General features: G+C 42.9%; 2 long non-coding RNA genes across 2 annotated transcripts in view; one reads left to right on the top strand and one right to left on the bottom strand.

Moving 5' to 3' along the window:
- LOC309341992 overlaps window positions 1-4,357 on the top strand; it is a 35,976-nt gene extending 31,619 nt beyond the window's left edge. Inside the window, exons 2-3 of the long non-coding RNA XR_014156641.1 lie at window positions 2,025-2,194; window positions 3,489-4,357. This is a non-coding gene — a long non-coding RNA (uncharacterized lncRNA). The remainder of the gene's footprint in view (window positions 1-2,024; window positions 2,195-3,488) is intronic.
- The window catches only part of LOC309341991, a 104,477-nt gene that overhangs the window by 58,903 nt on the left and 21,535 nt on the right, over window positions 1-24,039 (bottom strand). The gene's annotated exons all lie outside the window — the stretch shown is intronic.

The raw sequence follows: 24,039 nt of genomic DNA, 5'->3' as shown, positions 1-24,039 counted from the left end.
ATTATCGTCTATCAAAGCAACTACTCTATCCAAACTTAACAATGGAAAGCGTAATGCTGGTGGTTAACAAAAGAGGTCTAAAGACTCTCTCAAGGCAAATCTTAAAAAATGTAGTATAAACACCAACAGCTGGGAATGCTCCAGTAGGAGAACAGCCTTTACCAAAGGTGTCATGGGCTTGAAGATGCTCAAACTCAGGACGAAAGGTAGAAATGTGCTAAGAGGAAGGCATGTCACCCTCACCATGATCAACTCCTGCCCAGAAACCTATGTCCCCACAGTGGAAGGACTTATGGATCCAGAATTGGCCTCCACAGTCACTTACAGACTCTCTGTTAAGACCGTTTTCATGGAAGACAGTCTTACTCGGCTATTAATGATCACAGCAGCAGCAGCAGCAGCAGAAGAAGAAGAAGAAGAAGGACTACTACAAGGATTTTCTTGCATTTCATCCATATTTGTCTCCTTTATTACCGTGGTTTTATTACCAAATTTGAATGTTGACATGGGAGGCTCAGCTTTGTTTAGTTTATATGGGTGAAATTGATCCAGACTTTGTTTTCAGGAAGAAGTAACCATGCTGAAATGAAGGTCTGAGTCTGAATGGAAGAGCACCTGGTTATGTTGTCTTGATGAAAGAAAGGTGGGAGTGAATAATCTGAGATTTAATCGCAGGCTCTGTTGGTGGGTGGTTCCCAGATTAAGTTTTGGCAGTTACCGTAAGTTGCTCTGGAGTTTAGTTCCTCTGAAGAAAAAGGTATGTAATCTGGGACTACTCCTAGATCCATCACTGTCATTGGATGCATAATAAGTCTCCACAACAAGGAGCCATTGGGGGGCAGGGAACCGGGGATCAAGGCCCCCCAAAATTTTCAATGATCCCCTCAATATTCCATGGCCTGTGATGGGCCCTGCCAGTCCTTCCTGCAGCTATGACAGGCTTTTCTTATGGCCAGATGTGTATGTGAATCAAGAACCTAAATAAGAAATCATTCTGTGAATTTATATATTTATTATTATTATTATTATTATTATTATTATTATTATTATTATTTTATGTATTACATTTTTATACCGCCCTTCTTCTGAAGATCTCAGGGCGATTCAAAGCATAAAAGTACAGGATAAAAATACAAAATATGGTTAACCACCCCCCCCCCCAATAAATGCATGTAAAATGATATGGAATGTTTATCAGCCCAAGGTTGAAGAGGAACGTTTTCGCCTGGCACCTAAAGATGTATAATGAAGACACCAGGCGAGACTCCCTGCATAATATTTGGGTGGTAATCATGTAATTTTTACTCAGAGTAGACCTGTTGGAATTAATGGACCCTACTTAGTCATTAATTTCCCTGGATCTGCTCTGGCTAAAACCTAGTTGACTATGACCCATTGATGATGGTGTACAGTAGTGAAAATGAAACTGCACTTTTGAAATGGTGGTTAGCTTTTTAGTCCACATAGTTTCAAGTCATCAAAATATATGGAATTCACCATGGTGTTCCTGAAGTCACAGCTCCCATCAAAGCAAACTATAATTTAAAGATGGCTGCAAGGGAATCAGGCAAATGATTGATGTGAATGCTATAATTTTCAGTATTAAATACTAAGCCTCAAAAATACCATTAAGCCGTTCTATGAAGTCAACACTCAAAACCTACAAACAACAGTTTAAGAGATCTCTGTGGTCTTAATAACAAAACACTATATCTCAGCATTGATTTTTTTAGACAGAACTTGGTCAGCGGGGAGTCCTGTTTAAAATCAATTGCGCAAAGGTTTATTAAATTACCAAAGGTGATCAAACTTATTTTTTCACCAATTTGTTTTGCTGGGTTTTGTTATTAGGAAAGGGATTTAGTTGGTACATAATGTGATGACTTAAAAGTAGATATACTTTCTCTCTCTTTCTCTCTGGGTGTTTTTAATAGTTTAGAACTGATGTACCCCAGCTGTGAAGCTAAAATGTTTGTGTGCAATGCTTTCCTCTTTCCTCTTTCCTCTTCCCTCCTTATCTTTAGAATCCTCCTAATGGTGACTTGGGTAGGATGTGCGTTGCCAGAAGCCATGCTTGTACTACTGTGAACACTGCAGCCATCGTAAAATGCTCCCCATGCAACAGAAATTACGATGCTGTACAACGAACCGACAGACATTTTTAAAAGCAGCAGCAAGGGGCCATTCAGAAAATGTAAGTGCCGTACTCAGTCAAGTTCAATGAAATGAAAATTGAGAGGCTTTTACTTCTAATTTACATTCATGCACAAACAAAGACAACGTTATGCTCCTTCACAGATGGTTTCAAAGAGACCATGCAGAAATATTCAAGCCGTTTTATCAAACCAGTTGAAAGAAAACCAAACCAATCCTTAGTTCCCTGGGAGAGGGCATAGGAGAGGTAGTCCGTGGTCAGGAGGAGAAGCTCCACAGCCAGAGACTTTTTTTATTGCGGCGGCAGAAAGTGATTCCACCCATGTTTCTCCTCCTCCATTAGTGTTCTGATGACAGTTACAGATAGGTAGCCGTGTTGGTCTGCCATAGTCAAAACAAAACAAATTCCTTCCAGTAGCACCTTAAAGACCAACTAAGTCAGTTCTTGGTATGAGCTTTCATGTGCATGCACACTTCTTCATGTATCTTCATGTATTCTTCGTGTATCTGAAGAAGTGTGCATGCACACGAAAGCTCATACCAAGAACTGACTTAGTTGGTCTTTAAGGTGCTACTGGAAGGAATTTGTTTTGTTCTGATGACAGTACAGCTGAAAAGGGGCATGCCAGGGCCGATCAGAGTTGGCCTTGTGTTCCTTCAGGAATACAAAGTCCTTTCAATACCCTGACAGTTACGTATCTGGAGATGGGTGACTCAGTCAATTTTGGTTTCTCTCGGTTTCTCATTTTTCCAATTTCAAACTAAGTTTTCCACATTTCCACATTTGCTTGTGATTATTCTTATTCTTTTAAATGTCCTCGTCAATATTTCAGTGTAGATGTCTGCAAATGTAGACATATTTTGCATGCAATATACACACCTTTGCAAAGCCCTTTTCTGCAATATGATGCATTTCCCCCCCCCCAACAATTCATGCATCTGTATGTGCACCTCAGATGTAACTTTTCGTAAACACTTCCTGGCTGAAAAACTTTGTTGTGAAAGTGCAGAGAAGTGTACGTTTTGAAGGATGACTTGTGTCTCAGCTTGCACGTTGTTTCAGAAAGTATGAATGCAAATTGAATTGAATTGATCACCCATACCTACAAGCACCTAAACTTGGCAGGAAAAAATGCCTTCAACAGCTCTGGAGCTGGCAGCATGAATTTCCCTTCACCACCACCCCAACACTACAGTCAATCAGAGGAAAATTAGGAAACACCCATCTGTGGGAGAGTGGATCAGGCTACTCCGCCACACTTTCCACCCTGGCAGGGCTTATAAATTTGCAGTTTCTCCTCCAAGGAATCTCGCTTCCCTTACAACCTCCATAGGATTGTTTTGTTATTCCGTTTGAGATGCTGAGTATGGAGGCAACAGAAAGGTGCTTCTCATCATTCTTGCAGAGACAGAGGAAGGGAGAGGAATGAATGTGCTCAAGATGCAGCATAAGGATCTTGACCAAGACTTGAAAGTTCTAGAGGTGACTTAAAAGAGATCGATAATTAATCAGTGAATAATGTTACAGCGTGAAGAGAAATTCACTTTGTCATTTGGGGAACTTCTGTTCTGCTTCTCCTGCAGTGACCTTTGGCACATCACTGTTCTACTTCATCAAACTTCCATCTGTATAATTAAAGTATGGACGTAAGGATAAAATCCAGCGTGTCAAGGAAGTAATTGGGGTATACGTCCCCAGATGGGAGTAAAACTAGAGAGTTAGGCTGAGGTTTTCAAATTACTTTCTCTGGAATTGCCTAATTGATACCAACTAGTCTTTAAAATTTGTTCTTGCGTGCTACCCAAAGGGATGGGCAGATGTATTCATTAAGTCTTTTCTGTCCAATTTCCACATTAATCTGCATTTTTGTTTAATTCACACAATTTATATTTAAATACATATGCAAATTTTCTCTCTAAGTACTCATTTCTAAATGCATCCAATCCTAAAATACCAATTTCATATGCCTTTTGCTTTTGCTTTTTTTTTAAAGTCAAGAACTCCACCACAAAATCCACAGGTGTGTGAAATCTGGTGGGAAACTGTGTTCTGATCTGCACATTGGTCCTTGAGATGTGGATCAGATCCAATTCAGGAAGGAATTTGCCCGATGAAATTCCTTACCCATCCCTGCCTGCAAGTGCACCATCTACATGGATTAGGCTATTTGCCATAGTTGTGATATATAACAAACCTATTGCAGTTTCATTATTATGTGATAGTCCTGTGTTTCTATTCTAAACAAAATGCCATCTAAGTTAAGGGTAGTCCTCCAGATGTTTGCACTACAACTCCCATCATTCCTAGCCATTGGCCATGCTGGTTGGAGATGATGATGTTGTTGTTGTTTAGTCATTTAGTCGTGTCCGACTCTTCTTGACCCCATGGACCAGAGCACGCCAGGCACTTCGGTCTTCTACTGCCTCCAGCAGTTTGGTCAAACTCATGCTGGTAGCTTCGAGAACACTATCCAACCATCTCGTCCCCTTCTCCTTGTGCCCCCCATCTTTCCCAACATCAGAGTCTTTTCCAGGGAGTCTTCTCTTCTCATGAGGTGGCCAAAGTATTGGAGCCTCAGCTTCACGATCTGTCCTTCCAGTGAGCACTCAGGGCTGATTTCCTTAAGAATGGATAGAATTAAATCCTGCAGGCTGTAGGATGCTCCTCCCTTCCTTCTGATCAAGAGCAGGGGGTCCAATCCTGAAGAATGCTGCTTTGCAAGAGGGAAGCCTCTTGGGAAGTTGTGCTTCCACAGGACTGAATCCTCTGTGGGCAGCAGGATGCTGCTTCTCTTGCAGGATTGAACCTCCTTGTTTTCATTAGAGAGGTGGGGAAATAGATAATGTCCCTTCTTCCCCTGCCTCCTCTCATCCATATGTTTAAAAGATCAGTCCTTATTAAAGATCAGCCCAACTCCCAAAATATTTCAGGAATGGATCATGTTGTCCTGGGTCAGGTGGTCCCGATTCGAGAGCCCAGGTCCGGATGGGGTGGGGGACTATGCACAGCCTTAAGTGGAACTATAGTGATGATATTGCTTTAGAATTTCAGAAAGTTGAGGTTCAGGAAAATTTATCGGATCCGTGTACATCTTCATACATAATCAAGCAATGAATGAAAGAAAAATATGTGAATATATGAAACTTGCTATACAGAGTCAGAAACAGTGTATTCATTTATCCAGGCAGTAGCTCTCAAAGGTTCCAAGCAGAGGTATTTTTATGTAGAGGAGCTCCCTTTAATGGGCAGTGCCAGCAATGGGACCTAGGACTTGGCATGCAAAGCAGGTGCCATTGAACTGTGTGTTTCCCACAATTTTCATAAGCAAACAAGGAAGTTACAAGCATACAGAGTGGTAGGAAGCATCTACTTATCTCCTAGGCATAGCTTACTAGAACAGGCAAATAACTATGTCCTTGTAATGTACAGTTTAATCTTGGATACTCAGCACAAATCCATGTACATATTTTTAATTATTGCAAACATGATTTCAATCTCATGCCTGAGTGGTTGGTTTATGCAATGCAAAATAATAGTTACCCATAGCGAATAATTTAACTGAACATCATAAAATATGCTTTCCTGAGAATATTCCTTGCAATTCATAAAACCATCACATCGCCACATACTTTTTTCCCCCCTATTATAAGTGTTTACTTCCCAAGGTTAATATGCTCTTTAGCACTTCTAGATAGCACATTAATGTTAGTTTGTAGAAATTTGATCGATTGTTCAGGTGATGTGTTGATGGCAATCTGTTAACCATTTAATGATTGTGATCCTTTCTTAGCACTCTTAAGGCTGCAATCCCATACCCTGTTACCTGGGATCAAGCCTGCCTGAACTAAATGGGACTTTGGAAAAGGCATGTAAAGGATTGCAATGTAAGTTGTTTTGTTTAAATCTCCTCCAGACATCATTTTTCTCACCAGTCTAAATCATTTCTGCTTACCATTGTGCAAAATAAGAAATAAAACCATTTGTCTTTTTGATAATGAAGTGTGTGTGTGTGTGTGTGTGTGCGCGCGCGCGCGCACATAATAAATTATCTCTGGCTTACAAATTGAGAAATGTTGCAGTATAACTTATTGAGAAAGAAAAAACTTTGAGTCCCAAGAAATTACTCTGATGGAGATGGTGGTTTTTATATATCTAATTGAAACTGATGGATTTAATTCTCAGAAGGATAGTTCGGTGGGGGTGGGGGAATGAGAAAAGTAATTGTTGTATTTTCTGATACTGGACTCAGTGTTCTTCATTGATGCAGGTTTTGTGCAGCTTCCACATTCCCATTGAATCAGGGTTTACAATTTCCACAAAAAACACAACAAGTAAAATAAAAAAATAAAAGGTAAATTCAGATTAAACAGGGAGAGGAATATCAAATGGCATTTTTATGAGGAATGCATCGCATAGCCACTGCAGAACACTCCACAATCTTTTTAAATTGTGCATTCATGATCATTTGTGCTCCTAATACTATCACAGTCACAAGCAATCCTGCCTCCAATACTGTTCAGGCCTGCAAGTATTCTGGGGGAGTCACACTGCTTCATCCCCAACCACTAAATTTCCTGCTGAAATCCACAATTTTTAAAACTACAAATGTTCTGGTTTATTTTGTCTGCAGTTTTGTTACTCTATAGCCCCTCCAGACATCAATGATGTAGCAGCATTGGGGAGGTATTATAGAACAAACCAAAGCAGAATATATCCACCACTAATGCACTATCACTGTGTCAAGAACAAGTTGCTCTATACAGCTGCAATAATGCCAGTCTAGTCCTAAACTGCCATATGGAAGTGTCCTTAAAGAGTTGTAAATGTTTAATGGCATCATATGCCTACTATGAGCTACTTCTTCTTGCAGTTTAGCTCCAAATTTTGCCAGCAAATAAGCTGAGGCCCTCCAGATGTTGCCAGACTCCAGGCCCATCCCCCCTGATCATTGGCTGGGGCTGATGGGAGTTGACATCCAACAACATCTGGAGACCACAGCTTCTCCATTTCTATTCCAAAGACAAAAGCCCAGAGCATAATGCTTGGCAAAGGGTATTCTGAACTGTGGAATCAGTTGATACAAAGATTGTTCAGACACTTTGGTCAGATGTCATCTTGGTAACCCTTTGGCATTCAAGTTAGTCTTCCAACATTGCTTGCCAAGGCAAAGAGAAATAATGTGGGGCTTAAAAAAAAAAAATGTATTGGGAACCATTCCAACCTATTTCGATCCTCTGAGCTAGATTTTTATTTCAGTGGCAGGCATGTAACTAAGCACAAAATTTGGTTAGACAGGCACAGAACACTGCATTAATATTGCTGTCCTTCTTTCGCTCCCAAGAGCACTCAGGGAAGGGATCCATCCTGCCTTTTTGCATTTGGACTCGCTTTTCTAAATCAGAGCCATTAGTAGAAGAAAGAAAAATCCAAAGCAGCAAGGTTTGTGAATAGTATTAATATCCCAGCTGAAGACAACAAGAGCTGATGTCTACTTAGGTTTCATTACATATATTGTCCTGTTTTGTAAAAGGAAGGAGATGCACTTATGTGACTAGAATGCCACATGTGTATAGTTGACATTGAAAAAGATCTATCTGTACCCAAAGATGTCTACAAAATTCACTGCATCAAAATATCTCTCTGGATTTTGTAGTTCTTGGTTATCAGACTTTGTTTTGAAAGTGGAACTGATGAAAAGCCAACCAGTGTGGTTCAGTGTGGACTATGCTGGACGCGGGTGGCGCTGTGGGTAAAACCGCAGTGCCTAGGACTTGCCGATTGCATGGTCGGCGGTTCGAATCCCCGCGGCGGGGTGAGCTCCCGTCGTTCGGTCCCAGCTCCTGCCCACTTAGCAGTTCGAAAGCACCCTTAAGTGCAAGTAGATAAATAGGTACCGCTTTATAGCGGGAAGGTAAACGGCGTTTCCGTGTGCTGCTCTGGTGCTGGCTCGCCAGAGCAGCTTCGTCACGCTGGCCACATGACCCGGAAGTGTCTCCGGACAGCGCTGGCCCCCGGCCTCTTAAGTGAGATGGGCGCACAACCCTAGAGTCAGACACGACTGGCCCGTACGGGCAGGGGTACCTTTACCTTACCTTTACCTTTTATGCTGGACTATGACTGAGGTCCAACCCATGTGAAGTTCATTTGGACTAGTCACTATATCTCTGCCTGACTTATGTCACAGGGTTGCTGTAAGGAAACAATGGACTGTACACTGTCAGGCATTCCTTGAAGGAAGAGCAGAATAAATAATGCTCTTCTCCCCCCCCCCCCAATCAAGTGGTATACACCTTTTATTAAATAAAGTCATAGGGTTACATTCAGTGGTGTCATTCCCTGTTGGTAAAGCTTCCATCAGTGGAATAGGAAGGGAATTGTTTTCAGTGTCTCTGCAGAGAAGAGGGGGAGTTGCTGGAAATGGTTTCCTCATTCCACAGATGGCAGTCTTATTGGCAGCTGAATGACGGCATTAAACACAATCCTTAATATAAATAAACATTGGGAATTCACCTCTTTTCTGAAGGTTGTACATGTGTGTGTGCAGTCTGACAAGCTCTTTGTTTATGCGGGTTGCACTGTGGTCTAAACCACTGAGCCTCTTGGGCTTGCTGGTTAGAAGGTTGGTGGTTTGAATTCACATGACAGGGTGAGCTCCCGTTGCCCTGTCCCAACTCCTGCCAACCTACCAGTTTGAAAGCATACCAGTGCAAGTAGATAAATAGGTACCTCTGCAGCGTGAAGGTAAATGGCATTTCCATGCACTCTGGTTTATGTCACAGTGTTACGTTGAAGCAGTTTAGTCATTCTGGCCACATGACTTGGAAAGCTGTCTGTGGACAAATGCTGGTTCCCTCGGCCTGAAAGAGAGATGAGCGCTGCAACCCCAAAGTCACCTTTGACTGGACTTAACCGTCCAGGGGTTCCATTATCAAAGTGTTTGTGCATTAATAGATGTAAACAAGCAATGCTAATGTGATCGACTGCATGACTGCACCATCCATGAGTCACGATGATCTGCATTTGAAAAGAAAAGAAACCAAAACCTGGTATTAAAATAAAGTTTTATAAATGTATTTTGATGCATTTTTTGCAGTGGATAACTAGATCAGATCATTTGGGAAGTATGAAAACTGGTGGAAGAAGAAAGATCCTCACACTGGACTGGAAGGTGAAGTTTAAGTCTGTTTGTATCTGAATCCATGAATATCAAATTCATCAAGGCACAAAAGTTCTATTTTGTTGCGCAGGTGTTTTTTTTTGAAAGTGAAAGTACCGAGAAGTGTCCTTTCTTTTTTACTTCCTTCAGACCTTTCGTTATATCGAGAGCCTTTTAAAGTCATAAAATAGTTACCCTCTGCTCCCTCTTTTAGTTATTCCCTTCTTCTGCAACTCTTTGTTATTTTTTGCAACAGTTTATATCACTTTTAGTAAGTTTTCTAAGAGGGAGAAGTTCTAACCGCTTGCTGTGTTACCAACCTCCTCTCCATGCTCCGCTCGTAGTCTTGCGTCGTTCTCCGATTTCAGATAAAAACTGACCTCTTTTTCCACCTTCTTTTCCCAAAGCCTTCCTTTTGTATGCTCCGATTATATTCCAAAATCCGAATTTGGCTTAAATTCTTTATTTTTGAGAATCGGTCACTCACCCTGCAAGCCTGGAGTTGCGTTCTCGAGGGTGAGACAATGGCTTCCCCGGTGCCTGCTTTCTCCGCCCGCCGTTCTCTTCGCTCCTGTTACGGAGTTACCTGACGGCCGGGTGATCTGCAAACGGCTCCGCTGGGCTCCTGACCCTCTGGTTTCCCTCCAGAGGGGTTTTTGGGGGGCCACCGTGCCCTGTAGCACCCCCGTTTACCCTCGAGAACCCGGACTTTCTCTCTCCCGAGAAAGTACTGCTTGCGTCGGGTCCGTGGCTCGACCGGAAGTTCCATCCAAATGCATTTGTAAGTGGCAATCCCATTCCTTTGTCCCCTTTAATCACTTTTAGACCTTTGTTGTCTTGCACATCTGAATGTCACTGCACATTGCGATGGAGACTTTGGTGACCTGAACAATCTTACTGCAAGGGCTCAGAGTATGGAACTTGACTTCACAGAGCCCTAAAAAATAAAATGAATTTTCTGAAGAAACATATTAAAGGTCTGTGGGTGTTTTTTCGTTTGCTTGCTTTTTGACAAATAATGATTCTGGTTTGTGAGGGCTGATTTATCGATTCTCTCAGTTTGCATAGGCCTTCTTTTACTATCTGTCACTGAGTGGTATCTCAGCTAACCTTTAAGTGACTCAGTCAGACTCCAGGTACAAGAAAAGCAAAGTGAATTTCTGCCACAGCAGCAATTGTAGGTAATGAACACAGTGGGGAGACAGGAAAGGAAAGGAAAAAGTACACAAATTCAGCATCCACAATCCAGCTGTCACACTTCTAAGAACTTTTGCAACTGAAATTAATTAACGGAAGCAACAAATGGAAGCTGTTTGGTGACAATGCAGGAGGAAGAGAAGATCTGATGCAAAATAAATATTAATGCTAATGCCCCTTTTATATACAGTATAAATAGTTTTATATATTTCAGCAGCTAGCTTTATAGCCTTCCTTCACCACTTGAGTGCAACAACATGAAGGATAAAAGGTACACTGACAAAAAAAACACTGTTGCATTAAATTTATTAGCCATACTCTTTTCCATGAGGTATCCTTCATCCCAGGGCTGAGCAAAGATTTGCTTTACAGGCTGTATTATTTTCTCTTCTCTTTACCACTGTTTTTCTTTTTCTTTTTAATGGTCTCTCTTTTGAATGGTGATGGTTTGCGAATATTGGGCCTGCAATGTGAGTATACCCAATTTCCAATACACAAATCATTTTGACGCAAGCTCTCTTGCCCCTGAAAATGAACTTCTGCTTGCTTTTTGAACGGAGTTTATCACAAGCTTATGTGCTTATTATGTGCCTGCGTGATTTGCATTCTCCCAACATGGAGCTAAAAAGGCAGCTGACCGTCAACATTTGGAGGACCACAATTTCCCCATCCCTAATGTAAGGTTATATTGTTAACTGACACACCAGTAACATTAAGTAAAGTTTTGACTAAGAAGGTTTTGCATTAACAGGATAGGCTAGTGAAGCAAGAGTTTCAGACTGGGTGATTTCTTTCAAGTCAAATCTTGTTCAAACCACATCAAATATTATTTGGCTTCATAAGTTCTTCTAGATGTTGATTTATATACATATATACATATATAAGCAAAAGGCATTTCAAGTAAATAAAGTACTTGCATGACAGATACTAGCCGTGGGGGTTGCATTAAAATTGGCAATTACCCACCAGTAGAAATGGAGCAGTAGGGGGGTAATGGCAGAAAAAAGAACAGGAAAGCCCAATGATCAAAGGAAGTTTATTTACTTATCAGCAAGGGGGAAAGTGATTCAGCCTTTCCAGCTGTAGCTGCTGAAAGAGCCCCAAATAAACGTCATGTTTCTGTTTCTGGGCTTTTGGTATCTGACTGTGAAATTGTAGGCTGCTGCCTATGGCACTGCTAAATAGTGTATTCATTATTGGTATAATACATCAAACATAATATGTCAGCTAATTCTTTAGCTTTACTATTTTTGTCATTCTGTCTCACAGGTCCTACTTCTTCCTCCTCAAATCATCTTGCACATCATTCAGAATCTCAAAACTCACCAACTTGAAGAATGGCTAAATTAAACAGGCTGTGACCACTAGGCAGGGAAGGCCCTAGGATAATAATAATAATAATAATAATAATAATAATAATAATAATAATAATAATTTATTATTTGTACCCCGCCCATCTGGCTGGGTTTCCCCAGCCACTCTGGGCGGCTTCCATAAAAACCAAAAATACACTAAAATATCACAGATTAAAAACTTCCCTGAACAGGGCTGCCTTAAGATGTCTTCTGAATGTCAGGTAGTTATTTATCACTTTGACATCTGATGGGAGGGCGTTCCACAGGGCAGGCGCCACTACCGAGAAGGCCCTCTGCCTGGTTCCCTGTAGCTTTGCTTCTCGCAATGAGGGAACCGCCAGAAGGCCCTCGGCGCTGGACCTCAGCGTCCGGGCAGAACGATGGGGGTGGAGACGCTCCTTCAGGTATACTGGGCCGAGGCCGTTTAGGGCTTTAAAGGTCAACACCAGCACTTTGAATTGTGCTCGGAAACGTACTGGGAGCCAATGTAGGTCTTTCAAGACCGGTGTTATATGGTCTCGGCGGCCGCCCCCAGTCACCAGACTAGCTGCCGCATTCTGGATTAGTTGTAGTTTCCAAGTCACCTTCAAAGGTAGCCCCACGTAGAGCGCATTTCAGTAGTCCAAGCGGGAGATAACTAGAGCATGCACCACTCTGGTGAGACAGTCCGCGGGCAGGTAGGGTCTTAGCCTGCGTACCAGGTGGAAAAAAATGAGGATGAGGCAGACGACAGATGCTGAGGGATGGGGAGGGGACAGAGTTGTGAGTACCATGCAGCCGGCCTGCCCTGTACCCTCTGCACTAGCTGGCTGCCCTCAAGTGAAGTGGAAGATACTTTCCTTTCACCAATATTGGAGTAAGATTCGACCACCAATCCAACTGGCTTCTGTATAGCACCATCTTGTCCTTTGCCTCAGGCAGCGAAATGCATTGAGCTTGCCCTGCTACTAGGCAACAGCAGCAAAGTGGAGTAAGTCATCTAGAGGAGCTTGTTTGGTGTGAGATAAACCATTGTCCTAATGATGCTAGCCACTGAACTGGCAGACTTTCAGTCAGACATTTTATGGGGAGGGGTCCTAGTGTACAGTGCCAGGGTGAGGAGCCATTGCCAAAAGCACCAGAGATAAATATGTTTGAAATCTTCAATTTCTTGAATTAGATTTTACATGTCATGGGAACAGAGTGAGTCTTCTTATGCCAAGTTAGACCTTTGTTTCATCTAGCCCAGTATTGTCTATGACAGGTGTGGAGAATCTTTGGCCCTCCAGATGTTGCTGAGCTACAACTACTACCAGCTCCCTAGGGAAGCATGGCCAATGGCCTGGAATGATGGGAATTCTTGTTCAGCAGCACCTGGAGGGCCAAGTATTCCTCACACCTGATTTACAACAAGCGTTGGCAACAGTTTGTGGGGGGGGGGGTCCTCAGGGGCTGCATTCCCTGGTAGGTAATCTGTTAGAAGCCACATTCTGGTAGTAGGTGAGGCCTGTGGATAGGGCCAGAGACAACAGCAGGAGTTCCCCCTCTCTTTCTCTCATTACTGTCTGTTATACTCATTCCCCACTTTTCTTCCTCTTTCTTTCAACCCCAATTTCTTTTCTCCTTGCCCCACTCATGTAATTCAGCCAAGAGCTGCACAAAATTAAGCTCAGTAGAACAAGTTGCCCAACTCTGGTATATGCTGACTGGCAATCATAGAATCATAGAATCATAGAATCATAGAATCATAGAGTTGGAAGAGACCACAAGGGCCATCGAGTCCAACCCCCTGCCAAGCAGGAAACATGATCAGAGTACTCCTGACATATGGTCGTCAAGCCTCTGCTTAAAGACCTCCAAAGAAGGAGACTCCACCACACTCCTTGGCAGCAAATTCCACTGTCGAACAGCTCTCACTGTCAGGAAGTTCCTCCTAATGTTTAGGTGGAATCTTTTTTCTTGTAGTTTGGAACCATTGCTCCGTGTCCGCTTCTCTGGAGCAGCAGAAAACAACCTTTCTCCCTCCTCTATGTGACATCCTTTTATATATTTGAACATGGCTATCATATCACCCCTTAACCTCCTCTTCTCCAGGCTAAACATGCCCAGCTCCCTTAGCCGTTCCTGATAAGGCATCGTTTCCAGGCCTTTGACCATTTTGGTTGCCCTCCTCTGGACACGTTCCAGTTTGTCAGTGTCCTTCTTGAACTGTGGTGCCCAGAACTGGACACAGTACTCCAGGTGAGGTCTGACCAGAGCAGAATACAGTGGCACTATTACTTCCCTTGATCTAGATGCTATACTCCTATTGATGCAGCCCAGAATTGCATTGGCTTTTTTAGCTGCCGCGTCACACTGTTGGCTCATGTCAAGTTTGTGGTCAACCAAGACTCCTAGATCCTTTTCACATGTACTGCTCTCAAGCCAGGTGTCACCCATCTTGTATTTGTGCCTCTCATTTTTTTTTGCCCAAGTGCAATAGTTTACATTTCTCCCTGTTAAAATTGATCTTGTTTGTTTTGGCCCAGTTCTCTAATCTGTCAAGGTCGTTTTGAAGTGTGATCCTGTCCTCTGGGGTGTTAGCCACCCCTCCCAGTTTGGTGTCATCTGCAAATTTGATCAGGATGCCCTTGAGTCCATCATCCAAGTCGTTGATAAAGATGTTGAATAAGACCGGGCCCAAGACAGAACCCTGTGGCACCCCACTAGTCACTCTTCTCCAGGATGAAGAGGAACCATTGATGAGCACCCTTTGGGTTCAGTCAGTCAGCCAGTTACAAATCCACTGAATGGTAGCATAGTCAAGTCCGCATTTTACCAGCTTCTTTACAAGAATATCATGGGGCACCTTGTCAAATGCCTTGCTGAAATCAAGGTAGACTACATCCACTGCGTTCCCTTCATCTACCAGGCTTGTAATTCTGTCAAAAAACAAGATCAGGTTAGTCTGACATGACTTATTTTTCAGAAATCCATGCTGACTATTGGTGATCACAGCATTCCTTTCTAGGTGCTCACAGACTGTTTGCTTAATGATCTGCTCCAGAATCTTCCCTGGTATTGATGTCAGACTGACTGGGCGGTAATTATTTGGGTCCTCTCTTTCCCCCTTTTTGAAAATAGGGACAACATTTGCCCTCCTCCAGTCTGCCGGGACTTCGCCTGTTCTCCAGGAATTCTCAAAGATGACTGCCAGTGGTTTTGAGATCACATCTGCCAGTTCTTTTAATACTCTTGGATGCAGTTCATCTGGCCCTGGAGACTTGAATACATCTAAACTAGCCAAGCATTCTTGTACTATCTCCTTAGTTATTCTGGGCTGTGTTTCCTCTGCTGAATCATTTGCTCCAAATTCTTCAGGTCGGGCATTGTTTTCTTTATCGGAGAAGACTGAGGCAAAGAAGGCATTGAGGAGTTCGGCCCTTTCTGTATCCCCTGTTTGCATTTCACCATCTTCTCCTCTGAGTGACCCCACTGTTTCTTTGTTCTTCCTTTTGCTACGAACATACCCATAAAAGCCTTTTTTGTTGCTTTTAACCTCTCTAGCAAGCCTGAGTTCATTCTGTGCTTTAGCTTTTCTGACTTTGTGTCTACACGTGCTGGCTATTTGTTTGAATTCCTCTTTGGTGGTTTCCCCCCTTTTCCATTTTTTGTACACATCCTTTTTAAATCTTAACTCAGTTAAAAGTTCTTTAGATAGCCACCCTGGCTTCTTTAGGCACCTTCCATGTTTCCGTCTCATTGGTATTGCCTGAAGTTGTGCTTTTACTATCTCCCTCTTAACAAACTCCCAGCCATCATGAACTCCCTTTCCTTTTAGTATTACTGTCCATGGGATCTCACCCAGCACTTCCCTAAGTTTTATGAAGTCGGCTTTCTTAAAGTCAAGAAAATGAGTCCTAGTATGCTTGGCTGCTCCTTTCCGCTGTATAGTAAACTTCAGAAGAGCATGATCACTCGCGCCTAATGATCCTTCCACTTCTACCCCACTAACCAGGTCATCAACATTGGTTAGGACCAGATCTAAAATGGCTGTTCCTCTTGTTGCTTCTCCCACTTTCTGGACAATGAAGTTGTCTGCAAGGCCAGTGAGGAATCTGTTTGACCTTATGCTCTTGGCTGAGTTTGACATCCAGCAAATATCCGGGTAATTGAAGTCCCCCATTACTACTATCTCCCTTCCTTTTGCATGCTTGGCCATCTTTTCCAGGAAGGCATCATCTATGTCCTCCGTTTGGCTTGGGGATCTATAGTAAACTCCCACAATGAGGTCCCTGTTATTCTTCTCTCCCTTAATTTTTACCCAAATGCTCTCACTTTGGCTTTGAGGTTCTAAATTTTGGATCTCTTCACAGGTATACACATCCCTGACATATAACGCCACTCCTCCTCCTTTCTTGTCTGGTCTGTTTCTCTGAAATAGATTGTATCCCTCCATTATTACATTCCAGTCGTGGGACTTATCCCACCAGGTTTCAGTGATGCCTATTATGTCATATTTAGTTTGCTGTACCAAGAGCTCAAGCTCATCTTGTTTATTACCCATGCTTTGCGCATTAGTGTACAGACATTGAAGTCCATTAATCATTCCCCCGTGTCTCTTATTTAAGGATTTTTTCCTCCCATCACTAGGTTTGCGTGCTGTTTGCTCCATTCGGTCTATGATATTTGGATGATCATCTTCATCAATTGATAGACTCCTACCTTCAGGAGCACTGTCTTCCTCCCCCACATTAGTCAGTTTAAAGCCCTCCTGATGAGGTTTCTGAGATTTTTGGCAAAAACATTCCTCCCAACCGTTGTGAGGTGCAGCCCATCGCTTGCCAGAAGTCCATCTTCAAGAAACTGCAGTCCGTGATCTAAGAATCCAAACCGTTCCTGTTTACACCATTTGCGAAGCCAGCTGTTCACTTCCACTATTTTTCTCTCTCTCCCTGGGCCACGTCGTTCAACTGGGAGGACAGATGAGATGACAATTTGTGCATTTAATTGCTTCAATTTCCTGCCCAGAGCCTCATAGTCTCTTTTGATCTTCTGGAGGCTATTGCTTGCAGTGTCATTGGTTCCCACATGAACCAAGAGGAAGGGGTATTTGTCAGTGGGTTTTATGATTCCTTGGAGTCGTTCAGTTACATCTTGGATCTTAGCCCCGGGGAGACAGCACACTTCCCGAGACATCTTGTCAGGCCCACAGATCACTGCTTCTGTTCCCCTCAGTAGGGAATCCCCTATCACCACTACACGCCTCCTCTTAGGTTTGGTCGGGGTTCTTCCGTGAGCTGTCCGTTCCAAGGTCGCCTGCACGTTCCCTGAGGACTGACTTTGCTGTTCGTCTTCATATACCTGATCGACTGTAATGAGGGAGAGATCCTCAAATGGAGTCTGCTCTTCGTCTTCCATGCTAGGGGAGAGGACCTCAAAGCGATTGTGTATTTCTAAACAATCAGAGCGAACCCTGGGCTTCCTACTTCTTTGAGTCACGTTTCTCCATATATCTGGCTCCTGTGTTGGTGAACTAGCCTCCTTCTCAGGGGAGTCCCCTGTCTCCTCCTTGGTGGAGACAGTGTGCTCTGTTGCTTCCATAAAGAGCTCCAGCTCTCTAATTCTTTGGAGCGTAGCTACACGTTCCTCCAGTTGTTGGACTTTGTCTTCTAAGAGGGCAATCAACATGCAATTGCTGCAGGTAAAGCTGCCTGCAACCAATGTCTCTCCAGATTCCAGATGATACCTTTCTCAGCCCTTCCTGAAGATCCCAAGATTGAGCCTGGGACTTTTTGCTTTCAATGCATATAATCTACTATTGAGTTAAAGCTCATCCCAGATAGTGTCTACCTAAGTGCCCTCTTAGGTCCTGGTTTCTGAAGTGAGCACATTAACTAATATTTCATTTCAACAGAGATGTCTATTCAATGCAGCAGCATTGCTAGACTAAATAAAACCACAACATCATTAGTGGTGGTGATAACAATGTTTTGCCCGGTTGCACAGCACATAACCAAGGGACCCGTAAGCAATTGGAAGAATGCCAATAATGTAGCCGTGGAAATGTGTCATTCTGAATTACTCTTCAAAAGTGGCATCAGATAAGAGTTCAGGTTTCCAGTGAATGGGAGAAAAGAGGATGGGCAACAAAACAGAAGTTGAGCATGGTACTAGAGCAGGTAATCAAGCTACAACTTATTCCATCATATTTAAATGGCTCTTAGCCTTCATTGGAAACTGGGTGCAGGATTCAGCTAATGAGTCCTGGCAGTGGATGCCCAGACAAGACCTTATACTTTTGCAGTGGGGTTTCCTTCTCTTCCTCTTGTGCCCCTGAAAATGGCTTTTGGGGTGTATCTAGAGAACCCCCAGAACAGGATTTAGGGGAAGAAGAAGGAGGTTCCATCTTACCAAATTGGGTTAACCAGTTCAGAACAGGAGGACATCCTGAGCCACCCTGCAGCTTCCCCTCCCTCATCCCTTCAGAGTAAATGGGGTAGAACTGCTTGTACAATTTCCCTTATCTTCCAGAAATACTTTTGAAAACAATGAAAGGTCAAAATGTAGAGTTGGTCCTCTTTGAATATATCCCTAAGAGGGCTTTTCCTCTACAGAACCCTCCTGAGAACTGCTAGTACAATTCATCCACCAGCATTTTGCTCCTCTTTCATCTGTCTTTGCTCTGATCAGCAACTCCTTGAGATTAATAGGGTGATATTCTCACAGAATCCATAATCCCACACACACAGTGACTCACTGCCAACTAAGTCAGCATCACGAGATACCAGTGTACCTTTCAACAAAAGTACTGTGCATATTTTAATTGCCAGGACCTGATCATGAATTATCACTGTTACCTACCATTTCTCCAGCACTTGCTCATATGTAAAGTGCTAATCAGTATGTTCCTTGACCACACAGTGACCATTTTTAGGTACTAAGACTGAAGAAGCATGACTTGCCCAAGATACAGTGTGAATCGCAGGTCTGAACTAGGTTTTGAAAACCAGATCTTCCAGTCTCAAATCCAAAAAGTGGTCTACCAGATACCAACCGTCTTCGATTGGTAGCCCATACTTTCAAGTGGGAATAGCCTGTTCTAAGGTTGGTCACACCAGTGGCACTATCTCTGGACACATGCATGAGGGTAGGAGGGGGAGGAATAACCATAATCTATCTTTGGACATTTCTTACAGAAGCTTGTAGCATCAGCACAATTGGACACCTTCAAGCTCAGAAAATAACAGGGGAGCCAGGCAGTGATAAGCACCGCAACTCAGAGTGAAAACAGGCAGAGAACTCACGAAACGCCATACAATGGGAAAGAATAAGAAGAAAGGACCAAAAAGCTGAAGGCAACATGAAGAAGTGGAAAACCAAAGCAACCCACTCTCCACCCTCCAGTGTTACAGGGAGAACAGGGAAGACTGAAAGAATCACAGCACAAGGCTGTGCGGGTAATAGATTTACAAAGGGGCACTACAAGTTTCTGCAAAAGAAAGAATGGGAATTTGTGAGAAATGGCAAAATCACAAAAGACTAAGAATAGCTTTAATAGACGGTTGAGACTTTGAAAGCATTGGAAAGAAAAGAGGCCAAGAAATGACATTACAATGAGAAGAAACATAATGGGAAAGGGCTGGGTTGAGGAAAACATCCCCACTTAATAACAACAAGCAAAGCAGATCAAGTAGCTCTCATGACAAAGGGAGGACTGGGATAGTTCACTTGGTAGAGAATGAGATCTTAATTTCAGCATCGTTTGAATCCCACATTGGGCGAAAGATTCCTGCATTGCAGGGGGTTGGACTAGATAAGCCTTGAGGTCCCTTCCACCTCTACAATTCTATGACTCAAGTTGATGATGCTTCTCCCTTGCTTCTCAGGGGCCCTGTTTTGACTCCATTTCTCCATTTCAGTCAGCTCCGAGCCATTATAATAATGTTGGAGAATATTTGAGAAAACCTTGAGGTTGAGAAAAAGACAAATCTCTGAAATGTCAGCTCTGCTCTGGAGTTTATTATTACATCGAAAAATATGGAAAATTCATGTTCAAGTTTTCTGAGGGACCATTTCCAAGTTATCTTATAAGTTTGTTGTGCCCCTCCCCTTGAACTAGAGCTAGAACTAGAGTGGGATGCCATTCATCCTATAATGCAAATATTTATGTTTCCATTTTGGAACTTTCCAACCTCTCCCTACACTAACATTTGCCCTGTGCCCTCCCCAAATCTTCTCCAAAAGGTTGTGGCAACCCCGGAACAGATTTAGGGGTCATCAGGCGGGGGGGGAGAGAATGTTCCATTGCACAAGGAGAAATCCTGGCACTGATGCAATTCTCTTAGTGCTACTTTGGATACAACCCATTATGCATAATGGAACTTTCTTCTGAGTTAACATGTATTGGCCTGCACTGCATGGCTACAGCCCCATAGGGTAATCTCAATTGAACTCAAGGTGACTTACATCTGAGTATAGAGAATGTTATGCTGCACACTTCTGCCTTCACTGCCTTGGAGGAAGGGTGAGTTATAAATAATGCCTGCCATTTATCTTGCTCTGTGTTGTTCCAGTTCTACTGGTATCAGTGGTATTCCCAGTGACTGCTATACTAGGGCACTTGCCACTGCGGGCCTTTATAAATCTATACAAGCATCTCCCTTTCCTACTGCTAATATTAGCACGTTTCCAGGGTGTGTGCAAAATTCAATGCACTTTTATTTCGGCCTCATTTATTTCACTGCTTCAACAAGCCCATTTCATTCATCAGCAGAGCTGATGTGTTTCAGCCAAAGCCGCTTTCCTCAGGGTGCAGCCTTGCCAATAGCCCTGAACTGCTATTTAAATAGAACAATTTCCAAATAAACCCAAGGCTCAAATGAAAGAAGAGTCTCAATTGCTGAGCACGGGAGTATTATTGAAATAGCAATGATTAAGCCAATCCCAGGATGATGATGTCACATGAGGGGAGCTGATGAGAGATCAGGGCTCCGATCTCATTTGCTCTCCTTAAACAGTAATTCAACATTGCTGGGAGCGCTCTAAGTGATTTTCTGGCTGGTTGCTTAAGAAACTACAGGCCAGGTTTGCTTGTACTTTATATTGAACTCAGAAGGACCTAACACAGATACAAAGTTTAAAGGAACTAACAACGGGATGCCAGAACTATGTGTGAGGAAAAACTGCTTGTGTGGACTCTGAGAAATAAATACATTCGGTGATTAAAGATCGTCATGAATCTGGAGTTACCTGTGTTATTATGTCCAAATCCAACTCTCAGCTCCTGACTCCACAGGGTTGTTGTGAGGATAAAATGTGAAACAGGACGTTGTCTGTCACCTTGGGCTCCTAGCGGGATAGAAATATAACAAATAGCATCTGAATCTCTTGTGACTGGACAACTCCAGTCACAGCCAATGTAAAAACAGTAAGAGAATGATCTGGCCTCAGATGCCTTCTACATGACTCACTACCTTGATAGCAGGAGGTACGACTTGATCAAGTAACTCCTGCAAGAATTGCAAGCCGTGGACTCCTGAGACAGCAGCTCCATTTTATGTTCATGCACTGGAAAAGTAAAGCTTTTCAGATGAAAGTGCCAAGGACCCCTTGTTTTAACTGGGGCAAAAACAAAAGGGTATGCATGCATGTCTCAGTTTTCAGAAGCTTCGGAAACACTAAGCAAACAATTATTAACAATGGGGAGGGGAGAGCAATACCATCCGGAGTCTTTTGAACTTGCTTCCGAGGTCTTTTCTAAGTCCCAATTAGTGCCAACAGTGTTGCTGCTTCTGCTGAAGTCTTGGAGATTTGAGCTTAGAAAGTGACATTACTTTACACCAGGGGCAGGGATAATTTTCCAAGCCAAGGGACATTTTCCTTTGTGGCCTGGTTTCTAGGGGTTCACATTCAAGGACAGAGGCAGAAGTGAGTGGAGCAATTGACCACGGTGAAGAAGACTCCATTCTAGCTGTGCAGAAGTCAGACACGCACACACACACACAGAGAGAGAGAGAGAGAGAGAGAGACGCCTTTCCAGAAAAGCAAAAGGCATTACCACAGTCCAAGGACACATGTAAGTCAGACAAAAGCACCTGAATGAGGCATGTGGTCTGGGGAGAGCCAGAAAGAAGAGGGGCTTAGAGGGCCCCATCTCACCCCCTGCCCTGAAGTTCCTCAACCCTGCTTCACACAGCGAAACACCTCCTCTAAGCAGTGCTTTTTTTCCTGGGGGAACACAGGGGTACGCATACCCCTAAACATTTTGTGAATCTAAGTTTGGCCTCATTGAGGGGCAGTATTTCAATATGAGTAGGAAAATGAGAGTACTCCTAAACATTTTTTTTAAAGAAAAAAAAGCACTGCCCCTAAGCAGTGGTGGAGCTTCATGCTCCAGCACCGGGAGGCAGAGAGCAGATGGGGTGGGCCTGGTGTGCATCCCGGGGGTGTGGCGCGCTGCCCACAGGGGTGTGACGTGCATCCTGGGGGTGTGGTGTGTGTCTTGGGGGCATGGCACATTGCCTCCAGGGGCGTGGTGCCCAGCGCAGGGGCAGCCATGTTGGCACCCCACCGGGAATGTGCTGCTGGGGGTGGTGCGCTCCGCCCACACTCCACTTCCTCCGCCAATGCCCCTAGGGTATTTTGCCAACCTCCTTCACTTGGAAGTGATTCACACATGCATGGACAGCATGTGAATTCCCAACACTTGATGGCTGGCAGCTGAAGGTGTGAACTGACTCAAATGGTTAGAGGGAGAGAAAGTACTGCATGTTCTTATTGTAACGGGTCAGGCTGTTGTGGGTGCATTTTGTTTACCGGTATTTACTTGTATTGAAATGGACATGCCACTTTTCTGCCACAGAGGCAGTAAAAGTGGGTAACTGAGGGAATTGCTAATGGTATCTCTTTTTCCCTATCCTTCTTTTAAGCAACTATAAAAGTATTTAATGGAGTGGAAATGCAAAGAGTTCTGCTAAGTAACTATCCACCCCAGTATGTTTTGCTTAATTCCATATTTAGCAAGTTAATATTTTGTATCTGCCTCATTTAAACATTATCTTGATCATCAGCTTATGGCTTCTATTATGCTGACTCACCATTTTCTCCATCTTTATTTTGATTAGAATGCTTTCTGACATATAGGGAAGTGACTTTTAAGAATCCCTTATTCTCATCCTCATTAAATTATGCAATTTAATTAGGACTTATTAGATTTATCTTTATTGCTATGGAGTCTTTCCTGGCAGTTTTCTGAACAGATAGGGCCATTGTGCATTATTTATTAGAACAGTCAGGGGTAAAGTTTTCAGTACTGCTCATTGTTTTACTGCCAGGGAAAAGGTACACACAATTATCTTCTTTCTCTCTTCCTCCCTCCCTCCCTCCACATCTCTCTTTTTTTGTAGCTGACTTGTAAATTTTACTATTCTAATACCAGGGCAAGAATATAAATATTTTAAAGAGTTAAGAACTGAACACCTTGTTAATTCACAGGTGAAATGTAGTGTATGACTTGCGGACAGAAGTGAGTCGACCAGGATAATCTCCATGGAGTTTCAGAGTTCCTTTGTGAGCTGGGCTACACATTACTCTTAGCATGACAAAGAGCAACTGAACTCTGCTGAGAGTCGTCAAATTCTAAATCAGAGCAGACCCCTCTGGTTCATAGCCTTTATTCAACGAATGGGGATTCCACTCATAGTAGGAATTGTTGCATTCAAGCCTTGGGGTTCAAGAGTACAGTAGCAGTTATTATTTTCTAAAAATATTCATTGCATATTAACATTCCCCCTTCCATTCTTTCTTGTTTGTACACTCAAATGTTTTTCTCTTGCATGCAGATTTGTACAAACAGCTTTTTTTCTTATACTCGCCCTTTCTTACTTTTCCTAGGCATACATTAATCACAAAAATATATCCAATTTTCAGCATTCAATTTAAGAGCCATGTTTGCTCCTGAAAAACTTGCACTTCAGTGCCCCATTTCCATAATGTTGTACTGTAAATAGGTTTCAGAAGTGGTCTGTTCCCCTCCCCCAACCCTCTAAGATTTCTCTCTATTTGAGGATTTTGTTATAGCTAGCAGAAAGGGAAGTATAGAGATGAAACGTTTTAAAAATATGAATACAAACCTGTTCTGTGCAGTGTGGCAGACCTATTGTTTATACTTAACTGTCTGCTTTGCAAATTAATAATAATAATAATAATAATAATAA

This window comes from Podarcis erhardii, assembly GCF_964252035.2.
Source record: "Podarcis erhardii genome assembly, chromosome: 5".
NCBI lineage: Eukaryota > Metazoa > Chordata > Lepidosauria > Squamata > Lacertidae > Podarcis > Podarcis erhardii.
This window is presented reverse-complemented; position numbering and strand designations above follow the sequence as displayed.